This window comes from Phoenix dactylifera, chromosome 4, assembly GCF_051530095.1.
Source record: "Phoenix dactylifera cultivar Ajwa chromosome 4, Ajwa_hap1_PhDact_Kaust_v1.1, whole genome shotgun sequence".
Taxonomy (NCBI): domain Eukaryota; kingdom Viridiplantae; phylum Streptophyta; class Magnoliopsida; order Arecales; family Arecaceae; genus Phoenix; species Phoenix dactylifera.
Window position 1 is genome coordinate 32,907,940 of NC_143193.1, and position 26,256 is coordinate 32,934,195.

A 26,256-nucleotide genomic window follows, 5' to 3' on the forward strand; every position below is an offset into this window, starting at 1 on the left:
GACCAGATATAATCATGGCTCGAGGTGAAATCTCAAGATCAATAACAAGATGAACATCATCTCAACATAGAGAATATGGAGTAAATCATCAATATCACCACAATCGATATCAACTCATCTGAAGCATATATGGAATAATCAAGTAAACATATATGCTACTCATGAATATGCTCAACAGATCATAATGCTGGAACATACAAATCAGGTGTCAATATGCTGAATCATTGATAAATAGCTATCGGAAGGTGGGTCTTACGCCCCAGGCGAACCACAACAACTCCCTACTGCCATATGCATACATAGAATATGACAACACACCAATATGTAAATCAGGATGTCAATATGCGAAATCATCACTAGACAGCTGTCGGAAGGTGGGTTTTATGCCCCAAGCGAACCAGCAACAACTCCCTATTGTCACATGCATATGCAGGATAAGACACCATATCGATAATGTAAATGCTAGACAGCTATCGGGAGGTGGGTTTTACGCCCCAGGCGAACCAGCAACAACTCCCTACTGTCACATGCATATGCAGGATAAGACACTATACTGATAATGTAAATGCTGGCCAGTATTCAGAACAGAAATCCATCTCACATCTATATACTAAACGACACCTCGCGGGAATTCTACATCCGCGGAAAGCCATACTGCACCTCGCGGGGTCTTACTATGCCCGGCGGCAAACAGAATATAAGTCGTAGGACCGGCCGATCCTACGCCTAGGGCCGTGTCCCCCATAGGAAGGGACTAGGCTCCGCCCACCCAGAAGGCTACTATGTGCACACAGGCCGATGTTCAACCCCATCGACTATAGGTGTCCTGTAGATACTGCCAAGCCATGCATAAATGCCATAATGCACCCTCCCAATACTCTACTAAAAAGGAGCATAATCAAGACTACCACTCACTCGGCCACGACCCAATCATAACTAACATCAGGGTTGGGAGTGAGGAATCATGGGAGTATAATGCAACTCAATATACCATAAGAAGGGCTCTACAAGTCTTTGAAATAGAGAAAATGGAATCAATTTACAAAAAAGTCATTTCACAATTTGGAACCAATTTAACTACTCATCTACCCCTTGTAATTCCTCTCAATGTTTCCTCAAATGCATGTACAAAATAATCAAGCATGGAGAATCAAGATTATAGAGGAATCTACTACAATATCAATCAATATGCTCAAGTGGAATCAATTCACACTTGGCGACATTCATGAAAATAAATTAAGGATGCTCATGGTGCAAAGTACAAACTTCCACTCACCTGCCGATCCGGCACGGCCTCGATACGCCTCCAAAACTTTATGGTAGGCAGTAGGGGGCTTCTTCTTCTTGCTCCCTAACTTCTTGCCTAACTGATACATGCATTTACAATACATTTAGTCTTGTATCAAGGACCATAATCTACGTGCCAATTATAATATAGGAAACTTTAATTGATTCAACTCCCCCCATTCCCTAAATCTTTTCTTTTCTTTCTCTTTTTCTTTTTCTATTAATTAACTCATCATTTATGTATACTAGGGATTCCTTTGCATGAGTACAAGGTCCCCTTAGCTTAATCTAGGCTTAATACCCTATTATGACATGAAATCTCCTATTTTCCCACCCAGATGAACAGTAATCCAGACCGACAGCCGGTTACTTCATCCTGGGTTTGATCTACTTTTCAGACTCCAAATTTGATGAAATTTTTACCTAACATTCTACACTCATAGAGAATTTCAAAATGGTAATATGCATCACTATCGAAGACCGTTTGACCTCCGAAATAATTCACCGAAGTTGGGACTTCGACACAGTTTTTCCGTAGTGCCGGAAAAATTTGTCGAAATCCGATTCTTCTTCTTTTAACCACCTCTACAACCCTTATCCGACCCCTCTAGACTACATCCACCCTTTTGTATAGCCTAATGTCATCAAAAGACTAGATAGAGATGGATATTTACCTTTTTCTTTTTGAAAATCGAGGTCCTTGCGTAGAGGAGAAGGAGATCTACACTTTTTCCTTCAGCTGGCAGCGCAACCGGGATTTCCTTCCCTTCCTTTTTCTTCTTCTTCTTCCTCTTCTTTTCTTCCTTTCTTTTTCTCTTCTTCTTTTTCTTCTCTCTGTCCGTCTGAGACTCCCCCCCTCTGTGACTCTCTCTCGGTTTCCATCCAAAAGCCACAGCAAACTCCCTAATTAAGTCACATCAAAACACTATTCATCCTTTATTTAATATTATTAAATTTTTATTTTATCCCTAACACTTCAACATATCTACTGTTATGCCATTAACTTTTGATTCTTTTCCAATTTTACCCTTACCACTTCAACGTATCTACAACTATGCCATTATCTTTTGATTCCTTCCAATTTTACCCCTTATATCAATTTTAAAGGACTATTCTATCCCTTTTTATGTAAAAAAAATATTTTGGGGTTATTACAGCTGCAACGAAGGTTGCCGGTTTTGGGGATCCTAGAATTCCACAGGAACTCACGAACCTCTTGCATGATTTCTTCCGTTTGAGCTCGTATAGCAGCGAACTAGTCCATGAGGAATTTCAGGACTTCGGAATCCATGGTAGCTAGGAGGACTTAGGTTTGTCGGTTTGGTACTCCTTATCACTACGGATTGACATGCAATGTTAACACTATGTATGATGATGTAAAATGCAATGCCACTAATGAAATCCTAATAAATATGATGCAAGACCAAATTTGATATAGGACAGCCTATTCATGCAATTTATTATGATTTTAGAGATCAGCAAGTTTTTACAATAATAAATTAAAATTTAAATGTTGCTAATTTTTACTTTCGTTATTCGGAATTAAGGATTAAGATAATTCAATTTAAGAAATTAGATTGCAATCAAGTAGTACAGTTATTTTAATCCTAAAATAATCTGATCAAAGAATGCAAAGAAACATTCAGTTGCTAGGGTGTGCTAATTTAATATCTAGATTTTAAAAGATGAATAGGATGGGTTTGAAAGTAGGGATTCTATATTCTAAATTTTGATAGCAAAAGTAAGTTTCAAGAATATGACTATCATGCAAGAGAACTAGAACATAATTAAATGAATAAGCCCAAGAAAGTGAAAACCTATCACCTATCGTGGAGCAGACGACCAGAATCGTTTGCTCGTGGGCTAGGGCGACGATCGATGCGGTTGCAGCTGATGGGCTCTTCAGTTGTTGCAGCTAGGGCTGAATCCAGTAGGATCGGAGGCCTGATTGCAGCTTCAAGAACTTGGTCAAGCCTGGCGTCTGCTGGGTGTGGGAGCTGGTGGATGATGGGCCGGTGCAGCTGGACCTGAGAGAACTATAGATTATTGGGCTTGCGGGGGCCCAAACTGGTGGAGTGTGAAGGGTTTGAAGGAGGAAGAGGTGAGGGGAAGAGAGGAGGGAGAGGGGTTTTGTGCTGCGGTCGATCGAGAGGTGAATGAGGAGGGGGCTCGTGTGAACTGCGGCCGAAAGAAGGAAACGGCAAGGGAGAGGGGATGAGAGAAAGAAGAAGAGGGATGGCGGGTCGCGGTGAAAGCGGAGGCGAAGCCGTAGGCGACGGTGGGCTTTGGCGGAAACAAAAGAGGGAGATGGAGAGCGGCGGTGGCTGGAGGGTGGCGGCAAAGCAGCGCGGTGGTGGTGCAGGCGGAGCTCGAGCGGTGACTGCGAGGGCGGCAAGGCAGAGATGGCGCCGCGGGTGATCTGCTCGAGCGGCTAGTTCGGGCGGCGCTATGGTCGGCCGCAGGGAAGAAGGTGCCCGATGCGGTGACGATGCGGCTCGGCAACGGTGGCTGCGGGGAACCAGACAGCCAGTAGCGGTGGCACGACGGCGGTGGAGCGACGACGGCCATGGCCCGGGGAAGATGAAGAGGTAACTTTTTTTTTGGCACGCACGTGCAGTCACGTGCGGAGCTTTTTTTCTCTTTTTTGTTATGACCCGGGTTACCGGGTTTCCAGTTATCGAGCGCAACCTGCTCTGATACCCGTTACCGCTGGCACATGCAGCTCACATGCACTCTCTCTTCTTTTTTTTTTATGAAACGAATCCGGGCTAGTGGGTGCGGGCTAATGGGTTCGAGGCTTACCCGTTAGGACCTTCTTCAACCTTCCAACGGTTCGGGAGGATGCCGATCTTCGCGGCGACAGCTGTGGGCCGGGGCAGGGATCACGACGGCAGCTTTACGACCTGCGGCGGCAGCGAGATCACGGCCACGGTTTCGTGGCCTGCGGCGAAGGTCGACGGCGGTCCCCTCTCTGAACCTGACACTGATGGCTGGTGGTAGACGCGAGACACTTGGGGAGGCGGCGCTCTCGCGGGGATGTGATGATCTCTGGTGGTGAGTTAGTGGCGCTGCGAGGTGGGGTGGCAGTTGGCGTTGAAGGCGATGGGCAGAAGGAGAAATCTGGCGGCGGGGGCCCTTCCTTTTTCTCTATGACAACCGAGAGGGAGGATGGAGACTTGACCTCACTTCAGGGTGGTGGCCGCAGCTGGCCTACGGCGGCGAGCAGGAGTGATGGTGGTCGCGGGTGTGACGGGTGGTGGAGGATCTGATCGGTTCTTTCAATTTTGAAAATAAACCACGCAATAGCACGTACCCTGTAGGATAGTGATTACGGGTGTCGGTCCACAGGGATTGTAGAATAAGTTATTTTTCTTTTAAAATAAATCAAGAAGAAGAATTTGCTAACTTGATTTAACTAAATTAAACTATGAGTGCGAATTAGAATTTATCAGAATAAATGGATCTAGGGTTTGGAGTCCACCACATAGCATTGCATCAGGGTTTGTGTTCTTTATTTTTTTATCTTTTGGAGGGGCATGCAATATTGGCTACAAGCCTTTTAAAATAAAAGCATAAATAGTGTTAGGAAGATCCATCTTCGGTGTAGCATGAAGTGTCTACCTAATTATGCTAACCTAGGGTGCAGTACACCTCATCTTCCTAGGTATGGATCATCTTAGACTACTTTAGCAAACATTAATAATAAATAGCATGCTCAAAGTTTAAACATAATAAAAGGATTTTTCATTGATAATAAGAATTTAAACAAGCTCCAAAATAATAAAGAAAATAAGAACTACAATGCCCTGTAACATTGCTAGGGCTTCATCCAGCCCTAGACTAGACGTTTAGCCGAGCATGGCTTCCGGACGATCTCCCATATTCAAATGAAATTGATCACCTCCCATTTTTTCCAAAATATCCAAAACTATTCTCTTTCCCCCTCCCTTCTCTCTTTTCTTTATTTCTTTTTCTCTTCTTCCCTCTCGGTTTTCTTCTTCTTTTCACCGAAACAGGGGGTCTCCCCTGTTTTCTCAACCGAGCTCCCCCCCTCCCTTCTTGCCGATGGCTCCTTCATATAGACCCTCTCACCCGATGATGGATCCCTTGGGAGCGTGCCGGTGGGGATGCAAATCCGGGATACTCGATGGGAGGAGCCGTGGGATCAACGTGATGGCTGGCTCCGGATGCATCGCGGAAGAAGAAGCGGAGGACAGATCGCGGATGGATGGCTCAAATCCGGAAGAGGGGGACGGCTTGATGCTTGGGCTCATGCCTGATCTCATGGGATGCTGGAAGCGTTGATCATGGAGGAGATTTGGTTGCGGGATGGCTGGGAAGAACGCTCCGGACGACTTCTTTCTTTGGACCGTGGAAGGAATGGATGCGGGATCGCCGGACGCCTGATACGGAAGGATGGCTGACTCCGAGAGCGGCTGGGACGCATTGCTGGGAGGAGCGGAAGAAGGAGGTGGCCGAATCCATGGCGTGATACGCTGGGAGCATGCGGAGCTTGTCTCGGACGCCCGGAATAGCAGCCGTGCGGAGGCGCTGGTCACGGCGTGGAGATGGAAATCCGGAAGAGGAGATGCCGCACGTGGTTGATGGCGGAGGAGCTGGAAATCCGGAAGAGGAGATGGCATGAACGCGGTGGGCACGACGCGAGATCGACGGGAGGAAGGTGGACGGCCCTGATGCAAGGCTGGGAAGGAGAAGATAAACAGTGAATTCCCAATTTTTTTATTTTATTTATTTATTTATTTAATTATTATGTATTATTTATTTTTTTCTCTAACACTGTTCACATGAACAGTGTTTTCACGAACACTATTCATATGAACAGTGTTTTCGGCATTTTATTTTTTTATTTTTTTATTTTTTATTTTTATTTTAACACTGTTCATATGAACAGTGAATAGTGAATATCTAGTTATTATTATTATTATTATGAATTTTATATGAAGGCAGGTAACGAGTTGGTTGGAAATTGGCTTTGGATTTGCGGTGGGTCATGATCGTTGAGTTGCTTGAACTTGTTCTCGAGCCCAATGTCTTTTAAATTTAATTCTTACTAAGCTGCTTCAGATCGAACTCGACCAGATAAGACTAAAAACCGGACCGTGACCTAATAAAAAGGGTTAATCAAACTTTTGCCCCATACATAATTAATTATAACTTTCGATCGAATCAGGACCAAAACCCATTTAATTATACCCTTAGCTCGATTACAATCCCATCAGGTTACTAAACCGGGTCAACACAATCTCCTCCTTATATGTTTTCATGAAAGATTATAACCAAGAGAGAGACAAGTTTAGAGTCTGTTTTGAGAAAAGAATTATTTACTTCTTACCATATTTTAAATTCATTTCAATGTTTATTTAATTTTATGGTAAAATATATATTTATCAGTTTAAAAACATTGATAAGTGCTATGGAAAGATAACTAAATTATAGATTATTAAGCACTTATCAGGAACCCGCCGTAGAGGTTTTTCCCCTTTATCTGGTGAAACTGAGAGGGAGGAACCCCTTTCTTTTGGGTGAGAACCGCGGGAAAGAAAATAGAGAAAGGAACTCAGATTTCCCTTTCTCTTTGCAGTGCGCATTGCGCGAAGGCCCTCAACGTGATCCGACGTTTGCGGCGCGATGAATCCAGTGAAGAACTCATGTGGCAGATGTGGGAAAATGTTGGGTTGTAGAGCCTAATCAATTCCCTTTTTCAAGACCCCTATGTGCACTATGGTGGTAGAGGATCAAGGAAGACAAGCCGAGAAGAGTTCGAGAAGATTCAAAGTTGAATCAGCAAGAAAAAACCTTCAGTAGGGTCAGGAGTCGACTCCAGCAGACTTGGAGTCGACTCCAGCACGCAGGCAGACTTAGCACAGTCTTGGAGCCGACCGTAGATTTGGAGGAGTCGACTCCCACAGTGGTGGAGTCGACTCGAGATCTGCAGGAGTCGACTCCCACAGACAGACAAAGAGACATTTTCTGTCAACTGTTTCACGAGTCGACTCACAGAACTGCGGAGTCGACTCGAGCACGATTTTTACGCGAGGCTGAGTTGTAAACCGGATCCAAGTCAAGATTTTTTGAGTTCTAATCAAAGTAAGAGATCAGTAGGTATATATAGACTTCTTGAGGGACACGAGGTAGTGTGTGACAACCTAGAGAAACCCTAGAACTCATCAACAAGAGGTTCCAAAAAGAGATTCAAGCATCCAAAGGAGGTAGTTGAACAGTTTGTTCTTAGTGTGCATCAGGAAGACGACATGTTGTTCATCTTGAGAGAGATTATTTGTTGTGAGAAAGAGAGTTTGTTCTCATCTCCTGAAACTCTGTAAATTTCGGACGTAGGAGCAAGAGACTCTGAACTACATAAATTTGTATGTCTTGTGCGTGTGCTATTATTTTGCCGTGTTCTTCTTCTTTTTCCTATTATCCCTTGTATTCCGCAACCCCTAACAACTAGTATCAGAGCATCTGGTTCGAAGGAAAAAGTGAGAGCAATGGCGGCTGAAGAAGGCAAGGTCAAGATTGACAGATTTGACGGCAAAGACTTCAGTTTCTGGAAGATGCAGATCGAAGATTATCTGTATCAGAAGAAGCTTCATCTACCTCTTGAAGGTGTGAAACCGAAAGATATGTCACAGGCCGACTGGAATTTATTGGATCGTCAGGCTTTAGGAGTTGTTCGCTTGAGGTTGGCCAGAAACGTCGCGTTCAACATTTTGGAAGAGAAGACAATAGTGGATTTGTTGAAAGCACTGTCGAATATGCATGAGAAACCCTCGACCTCCAACAAGGTGTACCTGATGCGCCGTTTATTCAATCTGAAGATGAGTGAAGGTTCCTCAGTTATGGATCACATCAACGAGTTCAATCTAATTATGAGCCAGTTGAGTTCGGTGGAGATCAGTTTTGAGGATAAAGTTTGTGCCCTAATTCTTCTATCCTCTTTGCCAGAAGTTAGGGTACAACGGTGACAGCTGTAAGCAGTTCCTACGGTTCAAACAAGCTGAAGTTTGAGGAGGTCCAAAATCTGATACTCAGCAAAGATATTAGAAGGAGAGAGTCTGGCGTGTGCTCTGGTTTGGTCCTGAACACATCAGAAGGCAGAGGAAGAATTGTGCAGCACAGTAAAAATCGTGGCAGATCAAAGTCTAAAAGGAGGAGCAAGTCTAGATCAAAAGGTGATGACTGCTGGCATTGTGGCAAGAAGGGCCACACGAGGAAGAATTGTTGGCTCAGAAAAAGAATCCAAGCAAGAGGTAGAACGAGAAATCCGTGAATGCAACCACAAATGAAGTCAACGATGCTCTGATTCTCAGTGTGGACAATCCTATGGAGTCGTGGATCCTAGACTCTGGAGCTTCGTTTCATTCTACCTCATGGAAGGAGTGTATGCTGAATTACACTGCAGGAGACTTCAAAAAGGTTTTATCTCGCTGATGATGAGACTTTAGATATTATGGAAAAAGGTGAAGTTCATATCAGAATGCTGAATCAGTCAATATGGAAGCTGAAGAATGTGAGGCATGTTTCAAGCCTGAAGAGAAATTTGATTTCTGTTGGGCAGCTTGGTAGCGAAGGGTATATTGCTACCTTTGTAGGTGGTTCATGAAAAATCACCAAAGGAGCTATGGTGATAGCACGTGGGAACAAGTTGGGGACACTCTACATGACCAACGACACCAAGGATACGGTGGCATTGGTAGAGACAGGAGCATATAGTAGTCTTTGCCATTATAGACTCAAACATATGAGTGAGAAAGGTATGAAGATAATGGTGAAGAAGAACAAGTTAGCATATCTGAAAACTGTTGATGTAGATCTCTATGAAGATTGCATATTTGGGAAGCAGAAAAAGGTCAGTTTCTCAAAGAGTGAAAGAACACCGAATATAGAAAAGCTAGAGCTTGTACACACAGATGTGTGGGGGCCTTCGCCAGTTGCATCTCTTAGAGGCTCACACTATTATGTCACATTTATTGACGACTCTACCAGAAAGGTTTGGATTTATCTTCTGAAGCACAAATCAAAGGTGTTCGTCACTTTTAAAAGGTGGAAAAGTCTGGTGGAGAATGAGTCTAGTGCAAAAATAAAACAACTAAGGTCTGACAATGGTGGTGAGTATGACAGCAGTGAGTTCAAGAAATTCTGTGCAGTGAATGGAATCTGAATGGAGAAGATAATACTGAGCACACCGCAGCAAAATGGGGTGGCTGAGCGCATAAACAAAACCCTGAACGAGAGAGCCAATAGCATGAGGATCCATGCTAGTTTGCCCAAGATGTTTTAGGCTGAGGCAGTCAACACTGCAACGTATCTGATAAACAGAGGTCCGTCGGTTCTCCTAGATTGCAAATTGCTTGAAGAAGAGTGGATAGAAAAAATAGTAAATTTGTCACACTTGAGGGTCTTTGGATATATCTTCTATGTGCATATCAATGCAGAACAAAGAGACAAGCTAGCTGTAAAGTCTAGAAAGTGTTTCTTCGTTGGATATGGCACAGATGATTTTGGTTACAAGTTCTAGGATGCGCAGAATAAGAAGGTCATCAGAAACATGTTAGATTTATGCCCTAGAAGCTAATCTGGCTGACACATTATTAATTCTGGGACATAGTTTTGTTCTTGACTTTATTATTATTGATTAATAAATATGCATCTTTTTCATTCATATTGTATATGTGTCTATGAATCGTCCAAGGAATTAATAAGATGATGATGCATATTCTCAAGAGTTGAGAATTTGAGCCATGTGTCATTAGTAATTAATTTCTAAATGCTCCTAATCGATGGATTGTCATGAGGACGGTGATCGATCCGATGATATCAGTGCACATATCGCTTTCCTTATGGATGGACGAGTCTCGAGTCCACAGTGTAGGAACATGTTCGTCCGATTCCTGTCTAACTAAAAATATGCTAAACAGATCGTTGTTAGAACCGACGAACAAAAGTTAAATTTAAATTTTTACTCTTACCTGTTCTACTCGAAGAATAGCGGTTGTAAGAGGTCGATCCACAGGGAGGCGATTGGAGTTGCATAAAAATTAGAACATTCACTTGGATTCAAAATCGACTTTTGAATGATGGAAGAAAAAACATTATGTCGGAGATATTGACTGATTTCCTGGTCTACCAGAGAATTATTTTTTATTGAAATCAACTAGAGGACATATACTTAGATTTAAAAAGCATTTATATATTTAATAAAAAAGAAAGCTCTGAACTAAAATGGATGAAAACAGTGCTAGGAATATTGAAGACTAGAACATCGATTTCATGAAAGAAATTTTAATGTATTAAAGAAAGATTACAGAATCTGAGGAACAGAAATTAAAAACAACATAAATTAAAAACTTTAGCATAAATAAAACTCTTATTTAAACTAAATCTAAAAAACCCAAAATAACATGTTTCAAAATAAAACTCTTACTAAAAAAATTAAAACATTGCTCTCAATTAAACTAAAGAAATAGGAACAACATAATGCCCAAAATCACTAATACACAAATTAAAAACATAACTTCTAAAAAAAAATAAACAAACAAAAACAATAAAAAAAAACTAAGGAAGCGTGATGCTTTGTTTTCAAATCTGAAAACAGAGCATTACTCTTCCCCTCTTTCTTCTCTCACAAACAGAACGTTCCCCTCTCCTTGGACAAAAACCAGCCGAGCTCTTCCCTCCTTCCCTGGTTCTTGGCCTCAACCCCAAAACCGAGAACACCCCCCTTCCTCTTCTTCCTTCTCCTCTTACAGCCGCGGACGGACGCCTGATGCGGAAGGGATATGGCAGACGCGGTGAGGACGCGGGGAGGAGTCGATCACGGACGAGATCCGGGCGCTGGGAGCAGGCTGGATCGCTGATCATGGGCGGAAGCTTCGTGGACGGCTGCTGGGAGAAGAATGCGGAGGAGTGGATCACGGCTGGGGACGCGCTGAAATGGAAGAAGCGATCATCCGAGATCGCACATGGAATGGAAGGCGATCCGAGATCGATGGGAGGACGCCGTGGACGCTGGGGCTTCCTTCTTCGGGTGCTGCTGGGAGCTGAAGCGGAAGGTGGGCTGCTGGCACGCGGTGGGAGAAACGCGGATGGTAGGAGCGAAAATGGTGCTGGGATTTCGGGATCACGGAAGGAAGGCGTCGATGATTGTTGGAGCTCGGATGGGGCGTCGGAGGCTGGGATTCCGGCTCGGTATTCCTTCTTTGGACCTTGGTTGAGAGGCGGGCTGGTGCGAGGAGCCGGACACGATCGCTGGGAGCTTGGATCACGGCTTGAATAGGGAAGGAGGATAGCTGCGTTGGAAGGAGCTGGGAGACACCAAGTTCCATCCAATAGAAAAAAATAGTGTGATATGAAATTTGGCTTGTAGACGGGTCATCTATTCTGGCTGGAGGTCAAGTGCAATTCTTTCAAGTCATGGGTCACCCAGCACCTTATAGTTATGATATAGCCAATTTAGATTTGCCCAAAATTATTTTCCAAAAGCACAAAAGAAATGGACCCGATTCGGACCCAAACCCGACTCGGATCCGAACCCGACTCGGACCCGATTTGAAGTCAAATTTGTACTCAATATGCATTTTATCTCTAATTTATACTAATCTATGTTAAACCCAAATATAATATTAATCCAGTGAATTTATCATTATCGGTTAACAATAACACTAATTTTAGTAACATGTAGGTCGCACTTTTGTGCTCTCATCACAGCCCCCAACTAGCTTATTGCTAGTCTCTAGCAATTCAGTGCGAAAATGATAAAATGAGAGAGCAAAAGTGTTATTTATTATATAAATATCCTAAGATAAATACTCACTTTTGTAGAGCATTACGATTGCACTTAGCATGTGCAACAAGCCGTTAAACCCCTAGGTTACCCTAGTGGACGAGTGTTGTCTCGTGAGGGTTTGCAGTGAAGTTACCCACAAACTTCAATCCCAAAATAAAATTTGGTTTGTGAAATGAAAGTCTTATTTCAAGTACATAACTGATAAGAATTTCAAAAGCACACAAGGTTTTAATTACTAAGTAGCCCAATTTCTAGGTTAGTATGTACTTTAAGTTGAAGTTATTAAGTTTTCCGTTAGGAAGTTGTAAGACTTATTTATACTTGAGTGCTCAGTGAAGTTTGGACCATGCACAAGCTAAGGTTTTGGATCTCCACAATATCGCTAATATTAGTAGTTTCCAAGAATTTATCGGACAAGACCTATTTGCTGATTCAAAATCATCTTTTCTGCAGGATTTCGAGAGCTGTGGATGTTTACTTTAATACCTTATGGGCTTTATCTGTAATATTCCAGTTTACTCGAATTTTTACAACGACGGCTTTCACACTATTGTCTTTCTTAAGATCAATATACATTTTTTTTTTCATTTTTTTTTGCATTAAAGAGAAATGATAATGTATATATTATGCACTTTTACTCCTGTGATGATTCCTCCATGTAGCGAGCAATTAGTCGACAATTCTCACACCAGTTGGCATGAGGTGTCGGGCATCAAGACTCCCCTACGGACCCATGCTCGGGTTCCTCATCACAAGCCCGCTGACCTTTGACAATAGGTAGCCCTTTTCGATGTACCTGACTAAATCCACCATTTTTTTTTTGGATCAGAAAAAGATGGTTCATCAGGATTCGAGGTTGCTACCATATTCTCAACACAATATCGAACCTATACCTTAGAAAATGCAGGCCAGATGTGTTGTGAAATTCAAAGCACTAATTAGCTTACAACTCACTAAAAGGAACTTAATAAAAAGAACTCACTTTGCACTACTTCCAACTAGTCATTGGGCTCTTAGATTTTATATACCTTGTGTGTTGTGTATATATATATATATATATATATATATATATATATATATACCTACTTTTTTTTTCAAAAACTTTAACTAAAAACTTTTTTTTTAATTTTTTTTTATAAAATTTCAAATGCGTAAAAATACCTCCAAACCTAAATCTAACATTGTCCTCAATGTTAAAGAAAATTTAAAGCAGTAAGAGGACAGAGGAGAGGTTACCTGATATGGGTGGGTAAATTGAAAATTGGGGCAAAATCCCCCAAACCTACATGTTAGTAATTTTTTTTTTTTATAGATGATATTTATATGTTGGGTTGCCTCCCAAGAGCGCTAAGTTTTATGTCTTCAGCCAGACAATTCTAATTCATTCATGATAAACAGGGTCGGTCAGAAGTGTCTCCTCAACTTCTGGACTCAGATACTCAAGGTATGGTTTTAAACGATGTCCATTGACTTGAAAGGACCTACCATCCTTGGTATTGCATATTACTACTGCACCATGCGGGTGCACTTTCTCTACTGTGTATGGGCCAGTCCAGCGAGATTTAAGTTTTCCAGAGAATAGATGTAATCGAGAATCATATAGAAGGACTTTTTGTCCTTGGTGAAATTCCTTACGAATGATCATTTTATCATGCATGATCTTCATGCGATCTTTGTACTTTTTGGCACACTCGTAAGCATCGTTTCTAATTTCTTCAAGCTCATTGAGTTGAAGCTTCCTATGTTCTCCTGCTTTGTCAAGATCGAAATTTAAATGTTTAATAGCCCAATAGGCCTTGTGCTCTAACTCAACAGGTAAATGGCAGGCCTTGCCATAGACAGTTCTATATGGAGACATTCCAATTGGTGTTTTGTAAGCCGTCCGATATGCCCACAGTGCATCTGTTAGCCTAAGAGACCAATCCTTCCGAGATGTATGAACAGTTTTTTCAAGGATGGTCTTGATCTCCTGATTGGAAATTTCGACTTGTCCACTTGTTTGTGGATGATATGGTGTACTGACCTTGTGATTAATGTTGTACTTTCTCATAAGGGCTTTAAAGATTTTATTACAAAAATGTTTCCCCCCATCACTAATGATAGCACGAGGGGTGCCAAAACGAGCAAAGATAGATTCTTTAAGGAACTTGATCACCACTTTGTGATCATTGGTCTTACACGCGATAGCCTCAATCCATTTTGATACATAGTCAACTGCCACAAGAATGTACTGATGCCCAAACGACATAGGAAAAGGACCCATAAAATCAATACCCCAAACATCGAAAATTTCTATAATTAAGATAGGGTTCAGGGGCATCTCATTCTTTCTCGAAAGTTTTCCTAATCGTTGACATCGATCGCAAGATTTACAATAGTCATGCGCATCTCGAAAAAGTGTGGGCCAATAAAATCCGCACTGCAAAACTTTTGCAGCAGTTTTCTTCCCACTAAAATGACCACCACAAGCATGGTCATGACAAAAGAAAAGGACATTCCTTTGATCGTGTTCAGGGATGCATCGTCTGATGATTTGATCAGGACAGTATTTGAACAAGTATGGTTCATCCCAAAAATACCATTTTACACGAGCTAGGAAGCGGAATTTCTCTTGTTTGGTCCATGAACGGGGCATTCGTTCAATAACTAGATAGTTGACTACATCAGCATACCATGGAACATTGGTATGGGAAATCATCATTAATTGTTCATCAGGGAAGGTCTCGGACACAGGCATGGATTCTCCGGATGATTCGACAATTAATCTGGACAAGTGGTCAGCTACAACATTTTCAGATCCCTTTTTATCTCGTATTTCAAGATCAAATTCTTGAAGCAATAGGATCCAACGAATGAGTCTTGCCTTGGCATCCTTTTTTGTGAGAAGGTACTTAAGGGCGGCATGATCAGAATAAATAAGGACCTTGGATCCTATCAGATAGGGACGAAATTTGTCAAGAGCAAAGACAACAGCCAACAACTCTTTTTCAGTTGTAGAATAGTTAAGTTGGGCGTCATTCAGAGTTTTGCTCGCATAATGAATCACGTGGGGAAGCTTCCCCACTTGCTGACCTAGGACGGCACCTATTGCATAATCAGATGCATCACACATGATTTCAAATGGCAGATTCCAATCAGGGGACCTTATGATGGGTGCTGAGGTTAGTTCAGACTTTAGTCTTTCGAAAGCAGTTATACAAATTGGCGAAAAATTAAAAGTAGCATCTTTCGCCAACAAATCGCATAAGGGTTTCGACAATTTACTGAAATTCTTGATAAAGCGGCGGTAAAAACCCGCATGCCCTAAAAAGGATCTGACTTTCCTAACAGTTTTGGGAGATGGTAACTTGGCAATTAATTCTACTTTGGCCTTATCCACTTCAATTTCCCTTTGTGACACAATGTGTCCTAAAACAATACCTGATTCTACCATGAAGTGACACTTCTCCCAGTTAAGAACTAAGTTTTTCTGTTTACAGCGTTCTACAACAAGTGTCAAGTGGTGTAGACATTCCTCAAAATTGGATCCAAATACAGAAAAATCATCCATGAAAGCTTCTAAAAATTTCTCCACCATGTCGGAGAAAATACTCATCATACACCGCTGGAATGTAGCCGGTGCATTGCATAACCCATAAGGCATGCGACGATAGGCAAAAGTGCCATAAGGACAGGTGAATGTGGTTTTCTCTTGATCCTCACGTGCAATTGGAACTTGGTTATATCCAGAATAACCATCAAGAAAACAGTAATGAGAGTGGCCAGCTAGACGTTCTAACATTTGGTCAATGAAGGGTAGTGGGAAGTGGTCTTTCCTAATCATGGCGTTCAGCTTTCTGTAGTCGATGCACACTCGCCATCCAGTTTGGATTCGAGTTGGGACTAACTCATTTTGGTCATTCTTCATCACAGTAATTCCAGATTTTTTGGGTACAACTTGAACTGGGCTCACCCACTGGCTATCAGAAATAGGGTATATAATCCCTGCATCTAAGAGTTTAATGATTTCAGCTAGAACTACATCTTTCATGACTGGGTTAAGTCGCCTTTGTGGTTCTCTAGAGGTTTTTGCATCCTCTTCTAGATGAATTTTATGTTGGACCACAGAAGGGCTAATCTCCTTAATATCAGCTATAGACCAGCCAATCGCTTCTTGATTTTTCTGAAGGATATTTAACAACTTCTCTTCCTGTTCTTCAGTTAAATTTGATGCAATAATAACAGGTAAGGTGTTGTTGTCCCCTAGAAATGCATATTTTAGGTTTTCAAGCAGATCTTTAAGTTCAAGCTTGGGAGGTTTGACACTTGAAGATACTAGCTGGGATTCAGGTATAGGTAATGATTCAAATTTAGTAGCCCATCTGCTAGTACCCATTACAGGAATGGAATCTAGTAATGCATTAACCTCCTGATTCGACTCTCCTTCCTCACAATCTTGACTGAATTGGGCCAAACATCTTTCTAGTGGATCAGAATAACTTGACTCCTCGAAGGACTTGTTGATTATGTTTTCAATCATGTGAATTTCTTCTAAATCGTCCATCTCAGATGGTTGATTACTACTGTGAAAGACATTGAGTTGGACGGTCAAGTTTCCAAATGCTAAGGTCATTATCCCATTTCGGCAACTGATCACAGCATTTGAAGTGGCCAAAAATGGTCTACCAAGGATTACCGGGATGTGACTTCCTGGGTTTTTCACTGGTTCAGTTTCGAGGACTACAAAATCCACAGGATAGTAAAACTCATTTACCTTTACAATTACATCCTCTACAATTCCCTTAGGATACTTCACAGTCCTATCTGCTAATGACAAAGTAATGTTTGTGGGCTTTAATTCCCCCAAACCTAGTTCGGTGTAGACAGAATAGGGTAATAGGTTTACACTTGCTCCTAAGTCTAATAGGGCTCTCCGAATGATGGTTTCTCCTATTTTAATTTCAACAGTGGGGCAACCAGGGTCCTTGTATTTTGGGGCAATCTGCTGTTGAATAAGAGATGAGGCTTGTGCAGCCATCACAGCTTGCCTAGGAATACTGGTTTTTCTTTTCACCGTGGTTAAGTCTTTTAAGAATTTTGTATAGGAGGGGATCTGTCTGATGGCATCTAGGAAGGGTAAATTTATTTGGACATTTTTAAAGCCTTTCATGATTTCATCGTACTGAGATTTTTTCTTTGAGTCTTGTAGTCTACTAGGAAAGGGAGCCTTAGGTGTGTAAGTTTCTATTGGTTTCTCCTCTATTCCTTGTGTTCCCTGTTCTTGTGTCTTTTTCTGGGTGGGGTTTGGCTCATGCTTTTCTTCTTTTTCTTGCACAGGAAGTTGGACTTTGTTGTCCACTTGCTTGCCAGACCGTAAAGTGGTAATTGTCTGGACTTCATGGTTAGGGTTTTCATTAGAATCAATCTGAAACTGGCCTCTCGGTCCTTGATTCTGTTGCCTACTAGGGTTAGGTATTGGCTGACTTGGCAATTCACCTCTCTTCCTATCCCCTAGAGAGTTAGCTATTTGGCTCAGACCAACCTCAAGTTTTGCAATCGCTTGCGCATGGAATTGATTAGTCTGGGTTTGAGCTATGTTGGTCTGTTGTTGCTGTTGGATGAAGTCTTGTTGCTGCTTCATCATGTCAGCCATCATGGCTTCTAATGATGTAGTTTGCTGAGGGATAGGGGCACTATAAGTAGGAATAGGTGGAGCCAATGATTGGTTTATTTGTGATGGACCTATCCTGGGAAAATTCTTCTGAAAACCTGGTGGACCACCTTGATGTTGAATAGGTTCATTTTGCTTGTATGAGAAATTTGGATGGAACCTATTATCAGGGTGGTAGACTGGGCTGAATGAATTATGAGTGGGCTTCTTGAAGGCACTATATGAGTTAAGAGCATTTGCCTGCTCAGCCTTAATGTTGGATAAACTAGGACAACACTCCACTAGATGCTCAGAACTATTACACAAGATACATAAACTATGTGACTCGTGATCCACTTTCATGATGGGATTTAACTCTTTATATGAACTCGGACTAGTGGAAACAGTGAAAGCATCAAACTTTTTGCTTAAGTTGTTCATTCCAGTCACCAGATTGGACATGAGATTTTTGAGTTCTGGGTCTGCTTTCATTTTATAATTACCTGATTTTCTAGACCCGAACTCATCTCTATTTACTTCCTCACCACATGAGATTTTTGAGTTCTGGGTCTGCTTTCATTTTATAATTACCTGATTTTCTAGACCCGAACTCATCTCTATTTACTTCCTCACCATAGCTACTCCAATTTTGGGCGTTCTCGGCTAAGTCAACAAGAAATTCATAGGCTTGATCCGGGGTTTGGTCCATGAACTTACCTTTGTGCATGGACTCGATCATGTTTCTATGTGCCGGAGGTAGTCCTTTGTAAAAGAAATGTACTAGATCAGCCTTGTCAAGCCCATGGTGGGGGCACTTGACCAAAAGATCATGGAATCTTTCCCATAGTTGGGAAAATTCCTCCTCAGATTTTTCTCTAAAAGTTCTGATTGCATCCTTAATTTTTTCAGTTTTTACCATGGGATAGAACTTAGCCATGAACTTCCTAGATAGTTGTTCCCATGATGTGATGGAATTTGAAGCTAGGGAATACAGCCATGCAGCAGCACGATCCTCTAAAGTCATGGAAAATAACCTTAATTTAATACCCTCTTCATCTAAATTTTGATTTCTAAACGTTTGACAAATTGTCAAAAATTTGTTTAGATGAATGTAGGGTTGTTCACTTTCGAACCCATGAAACTTGGGTAACATGTTTATTGTTGCAGCCCGAATCTCGAATTGGGCTGCATTATTAATTGGTAATACTATGCAAGTAGGGGGACTAGCGGATGCGGGTGCAAACAATTCATTTAGGGTTCTAATATGTTCACCCAATGTAGAGATCGACGGTTGGTTTACAGTTCGCAGGTTGTGATGAAAAGTTCTGTCAATCTCAGGATCAAATGGGGTTAACTTATCCCTTAATGACCTTCTACCATGCATACATTATCAACACTTCATTAGATTTGACTCCTACAATGAACGAAATCCTGAAAGAAGAGAAGGGCTAGATACAGATGACCACAACCAACACCACACAACAATTTGACCCTATTAGTCTTAGAACTAAGTGAGGTTTAGTAGCTTCTTAAATCTAGTTGCACAGAGATGTATCAGGTTAAAAAGTTCCTGAAATTCTCTCCTAGATTAGACAGCTCCTAATCTCCCTTTCAGATTAAGCTTGAGCTTACCAGTTAAGCAATCCAGTAATCAGTGACTAGGAAAGTCCCGGGGTGTGTGGTGGTGCCAGAAGGGATACACCGATACCACAATACCCGTAACAGTTCTCACTGTTGTAAAACTTTCCTAGACATCACCAATTACTAAATTCTCACTGGAGGGGCTTTCAGCCGCTTCTTTCCAAGAGCCTAATTGAGCTCGAAAACCCTAAGGCCAACGTCTAATTTGATTTTAATTTAATTTGGCTTAGGATAAGTATGCAAGGTGGTGATTTTTGGGCTAAGGACAGGTAATGACTTCCCGACCTTATCTTTTTAATGGGTTTTGCCCTTAATTACTTTATGCAAATGCTTAATACTAAATGCAGCAAATAATCAATATATATATATTTTTTTTAAAGTTTATGCAAGTCATTAGGTTGTATTGATTAAATGAGCAAGCAAATTTTTTTTTATTTTTTTTTTATTTTTTTTAATATTTTTTTTATTTTTATTTTTTTTTATAGCAATAACTTGAATGTAAACTAAACACAATTCTTGTGCGTCAGTCAATCTCCGAATGCCCGTTGAATAAGCTCTGGAGATTACTCCGTGAGGAGTCCCAATAGAGGTATGATAACCTCGGAGGATTGCACCCTATCAATTACTAGCAAAAATAATAATTTTTTTATATTTTTTTTTGATTTAATTAAATTTTTTTTTCTTTTTAAACTTCAAATTTCGAATCTCAGAATTCAAATTTTGAATTAAAATTTTTTTTTTGAATTTTTGAAATTTTTTTTTTAATCTTAATTTTTTTTTTGGATTTTAAATTTCGAATTTCAAATTTCAGAATTTAATAACTACGAAATTATTAACTAGAAATTATCAAAATAAGAAAAATTAATAAAAATAAAAATAAAAACTTACTACCGGAGTACGTTCACTCCGGGCATCCAAAATTTGATTTGATCTTCGTGATCGTTCTTGCTTCTCGATTTGCCTTCCCGGCAACGGCGCCAAAATTTTGTTCGTCCGATTCCTGTCTAACTAAAAATATGCTAAACAGATCGTTGTTAGAACCGACGAACAAAAGTTAAATTTAAATTTTTACTCTTACCTGTTCTACTCGAAGAATAGCGGTTGTAAGAGGTCGATCCACAGGGAGGCGATTGGAGTTGCATAAAAATTAGAACATTCACTCGGATTCAAAATCGACTTTTGAATGATGGAAGAAAAAACATTATGTCGGGGATATTGACTGATTTCCTGGTCTACCAGAGAATTATTTTTTATTGAAATCAACTAGAGGACATATACTTAGATTTAAAAAGCATTTATATATTTAATAAAAAAGAAAGCTCTGAACTAAAATGGATGAAAACAGTGCTAGGAATATTGAAGACTAGAACATCGATTTCATGAAAGAAATTTTAATGTATTAAAGAAAGATTACAGAATCTGAGAAACAGAAATTAAAAACAACATAAATTAAAAACTTTAGCATAAATAAAACTCTTATTTAAACTAAATCTAAAAAACCCAAAATAACATGTTTCAAAATAAAACTCTTACTAAAAAAATTAAAACATTGCTCTCAATTAAACTAAAGAAGTAGGAACAACATAATGCCCAAAATCACTAATACACAAATTAAAAACATAACTTCTGAAAAAAAAATAAACAACAAAAACAATAAAAAAAACTAAGGAAGCGTGATGCTCTGTTTTCAAATCTGAAAACAGAGCATTACTCTTCCCCTCTTTCTTCTCTCACAAACAGAATGTTCCCCTCTCCTTGGACAAAAACCAGCCGAGCTCTTCCCTCCTTCCCTGGTTCTTGGCCTCAACCCCAAAATCGAGCACACCCCCCTTCCTCTTCTTCCTTCTCCTCTTATAGCCGCGGACGGACGCCTGATGCGGAAGGGAGATGGCAGACGCGGTGAGGACGCGGGGAGGAGTCGATCACGGACGAGATCCGGGCGCTGGGAGCAGGCTGGATCGCTGATCACGGGCGGAAGCTTCGTGGACGGCTGCTGGGAGAAGAATGCGGAGGAGTGGATCACGGCTGGGGACGCGCTGAAATGGAAGAAGCGATCATCCGAGATCGCACATGGAATGGAAGGCGATCCGAGATCGATGGGAGGACACCGTGGACGCTGGGGCTTCCTTCTTCGGGTGCTGCTGGGAGCTGAAGCGGAAGGTGGGCTGCTGGTACGCGGTGGGAGAAACGCGGATGGCAGGAGCAAAAATGGTGCTGGGATTTCGGGATCACGGAAGGAAGGCGTCGATGATTGTTGGAGCTCGGATGCGGCGTCGGAGGCTGGGATTTCGGCTCGGGATTCCTTCTTTGGACCTTGGTTGAGAGGCGGGCTGGTGCGAGGAGCCGGACGCGATCGCTGGGAGCTTGGATCACGGCTTGAATAGGGAAGGAGGATAGCTGCGTTGGAAGGAGCTGGGAGACACCAAGTTCCATCCAATAGAAAAAAATAGTGTGATATGAAATTTGGCTTGTAGGGGTCATCTATTCTGGCTGGAGGTCAAGTGCAATTCTTTCAAGTCATGGGTCACCCAGCACCTTATAGTTATGATATAGCCAATTTAGATTTGCCCAAAATTATTTTCCAAAAGCACAAAAGAAATGGACCCGATTCGGACCCAAACCCGACTCGGATCCGAACCCGACTCGGATCCGATTTGAAGTCAAATTTGTACTCAATGTGCATTTTATCTCTAATTTATACTAATCTATGTTAAACCCAAATATAATATTAATCCAGTGAATTTATCATTATCGGTTAACAATAACACTAATTTTAGTAACATGTAGGTCGCACTTTTGTGCTCTCATCAGAACACTGAAGTGAGAGTGCAGGTGCTAGTTAGAGAACAAGAGTACTGAGCGTGACCAAGACAAGAAATCACTTGGATGTCTATCCACTCATCAGTGACTTACTTGATGTTGCAGTAATGTGACTGGTCCTTTAACCTGCGGTGCTTCCGCTATTCATAGTGAGGTTGCTGTAGTTTGACTGCACATATACATGGTCTCTAGCCATATAGGTCCTTGTGGTGTAGATTGACTGCAGTAGGTTCACTGTAGGAGTAAGGTATGCACCTACAAGAAATCTATCGACCTTGGTAGGTAAGGAGTGATCCTATGTGATTTATAAGACTGAGTTCGTAAGACCTTGGCCGAAACAGTATCTACAGTGGAGAAAGAGTTTTTCACTCTGGAACTTAAGTCGAATAAATCTAGACATATGACAGATGAGGAAGTTTGACGAGTTATCCATGACCTCCGTTCTGTAGGGATCTATGATAGAAGGACTATATCATATGATAACTGCACCTAGAGGTTCATCATTCCATTCTGCTGGGTTGCCAATACATGCTGCTTGGTGTCACTGGTGGATGGTGAGACTCACAGGGACTATCTTAATGATCGATGATCCCTGGTGAGTTGAGTTGAAATTATTCCAAACCATTGAAAGGAGTTTTCAATGATGTTGTGATAGAGATCGCAGCATATCTCACTACTAGATAGAATAGAACCTATGGGGTCACACACATTAGAGATATTGACCGATCCAATGGTTGAATTGTGATTTGGAATCACAAATAATTCATAATTATCAATTTGATTGATAATTAGTGTAACTCACTAAGAGTTAGTGAATAGAAGAAGGAATAATTGCAATTGGATTGCAATTTAATTGAATCAATTGGATTTAATTAATTGGACTTAATCAAATTAAACACGAGTCCTACTTAGAGTAGGATTTCTAGAATCCTAATTAGATTAGGACTGAAATTAAATAAGTCTTAATTGGATTAGAATTTCTTAAGTCCTAATTAATTTTAATCTAATAAATTAAGATTACTCGTAATTAGATTAGGATTGAAGAGTTCAATTGAGTCATGGTTCAATTGAATCATAATTAGATTAGGATTTGAATGAAAGAAGGAATTGGGTTCACCTAATCCTCTTTAGAAGAGGATTAGACCCCATCTATATGGCTACACTCCCCCCCACTTAATATGATTAAGTGGCGCATGATTAAAGAGGGACTAAGAGGGAGCGGCGTACGTGAAGAAAAGGAGTACGCCCCTCCTCTTGGCTTAAGGATAAGGTTGGAGCTCCTAAATTTTAGGAGCTCCAACCCTCATCTTAAAAGCAATAAAAGGGGCAGCCGTGAAAGGTTTTTTTCTCTCTCTCTTTGAGCCCTCCTTTCAGCCATGAACCTCCTCCTATCCTTTCTCTTTGGCAGCCGCAAGGAAAGAAGAAAAACAAGGGTGTTGGCGGCCTCCATTCAATCCCTTCTTCCATCAAAAACAAAAGGCAGCAAGGGTGCTTCCTTTTGATCCTTCCCTATCCTTCTTCTTCATCCTCTAGAGAGAGCAATCCAAGGGTCGGTTGCTGCAAGAAGAAAGGATTTCATCCATCAAGATTATCTCTGCAAGGGAGCTAGCATCCCGGGGAGATTCAAAGACTTAGATCGGTATTCTACCTCGTGTGGATACACGTAGAGGCCGAATGCATGTGCGGCTTCAAGCGAACCTTCCAACAAATCCACGATCATAGATTTGTGGTGATCATCTACCTGCACAAGGTGAAGATCTGATCTTTCTAATCATGTAAAAAGTTTTTAATTCTAATCTATCTACGAACGACGGTTTTAAAATACGTTCATGCGATGAACGGAATCTTGCGCATGCCCTTCCGCTGCGTTCTGATTTTTCTGCGGCATGCGAGGGATCCCAACAAAACAAAGATGTGATATTCAATGAGCGAGTTCTCTACAAGGATAAGAATACTTCAGATTTTGAGAGTGCAGGAGAGCAGAGTAAGAAAAATCAGCAAGTTGAGTTGCAAGAGATTACAGAAGAAGACGTTGCCAAAAGAGTTCAGAAAAATTCTGAAAATTCAGAAACTATTGTGGCACAACCTCAACTAGTGTACTGCAACTGAGGAGATCTACGGAAATCTCGAGATAACTAGATAGATATTCATCCTCTTTACATTATCTGCTGTTGACAAATGGAGGTGAACCCGAGTATTATGAAGAAGCCATGGAAGCGAAGATTCGGTGAAGTAGGAGTTAGCCATGAAGGACGAGATGAAGTTCTTAGATAGAAATCAAACTTGGAAGCTCAGTACACTACCAGAAGGAAAGAAGGCTTTATAGAATAAGTGGGTCTACAAAGTTAAAGAGGAACATGATGGCAGCAAGAGGCACAAAGCAAGGTTGGTTGTGAAAAGCTTCCAACAGAATAAAGGTATCGACTACACTGAGATTTTCTTGCCGGTAGTCAAATATTCAACAATCAAAGTGATTTTAAGTATTGTGGCAGCAGAAAATCTGTATCTGGAGCAATTGGATGTCACGACTGCATTTCTCTATGGTAAGATTGATGAAGACACCTATATGCAGCAACCTGTCGGCTTTGCAGTCCCTGGCAAGGAGAACTTTGTATGCAAGCTGAAGAAAAGTTTGTATGGTTTGAAATTGGCCCCGAGGTTGTGGTACAAGAAGTTCGATGGATTCATGATCAATAATAGTTTTGCAAGATGTCAAGAAGATCATTGTTGTTATCTTAAGGTACTTGGTGGCAGTTTTATCATCTTACTCTTGTATGTTGATGGCATGTTGATAGCACGACCGAACCTACAAGAGATTGAAAGATGAAAGAAAGAACTATCAAGGAAGTTTGCAATGAAAAACATGGGTGCAGCAAAATGGATGCTTAGGCTGAGGATTGAAAGGGATAAGGTGGCTGGAACACTGAAGCTTTCTCAAGCTAACTATATTGATAAGGTGCTGGATAGATTCAACAATGACAGATGCAGATTCTATGAAAGCACCTTTGGCGAGCCACTTCAAACTTTCAAAAGAGCAATCACCCAAGTATGATGAGGAGCTGAAGAAGATGTCAAAGATACCATATGCTTCAGCTGTAGGTAGTCTAATGTATGCTACGATATGCACGAGACCCGACATTGCACATGCAGTGGGTGCTGTGAGCAGATACATGGTCAATCCGGATAGACAACATTGGAAGGTTGTCAAGTAGATCCTAAGATATTTGAAAGGTACCAGAGATGTGGGCTTATGTTACAGAAAAGACAGTCAAACACTACAGGATTTTGTGAATGCAGACCTGGAAGGTGATACTGACACTAGAAGAAGCACCACAGGGTATGTTTATACCATAGGTGGGACAACAGTAAGTTGGTTCTCACAGTTGCAAAAGATCGTTGCTCTTTCGACACTGAGGCAGAATATGTTGCCATTACAGAAGCCAGCAAGGAGATGATTTGACTGCAGAACCTTCTGAAAGAGCTGGACAGAGAGCAGAATTGTCGTTACTATTCTGCGACAGTCAGAGTGCTATTCACTTAGCCAAGAATTTAATGTTCCATGCGAGAACGAAGCACATACAGCTACGATATCATTTCATTAAGAAGTTGCTAGAAGATGGCAATTTGTTACTTAAGAAGATTCAAGGAGCAAAGAATTCTGCTGATATGTTAACAAAGATAATCACTACAAAAAAATTGAGGCTATGCATAGCCTCAATTGGCCTCCAAGGATAGTTGAATGGAGGTACCGCACAGAGAATATAGATCAAGGTATGGAAGTTTGTTTATTTTCAGATAGATGCACGACTGGATGTATCAATCTCCAAGTGGAAGAGTTGTTGGGTTTGTGGAGTCTAATTCATTCTCTTTTTCAAGACCCCTATGTGCACTATGGTGGTGGAGGATCAAAAAAGACAAGCCGGAAAGAGTTCAAGAAGATTCAGAGTTGAATCAGTAAGAAATAACCTTCAGTAGGGTCAGGAGTCGACTCCAGCAGACTTGGAGTCGACTCTGGCATGCAGGCAGACTTGGCATAGTCTTGGAGTCGGCCCCGAATTTGAAGGAGTCGACT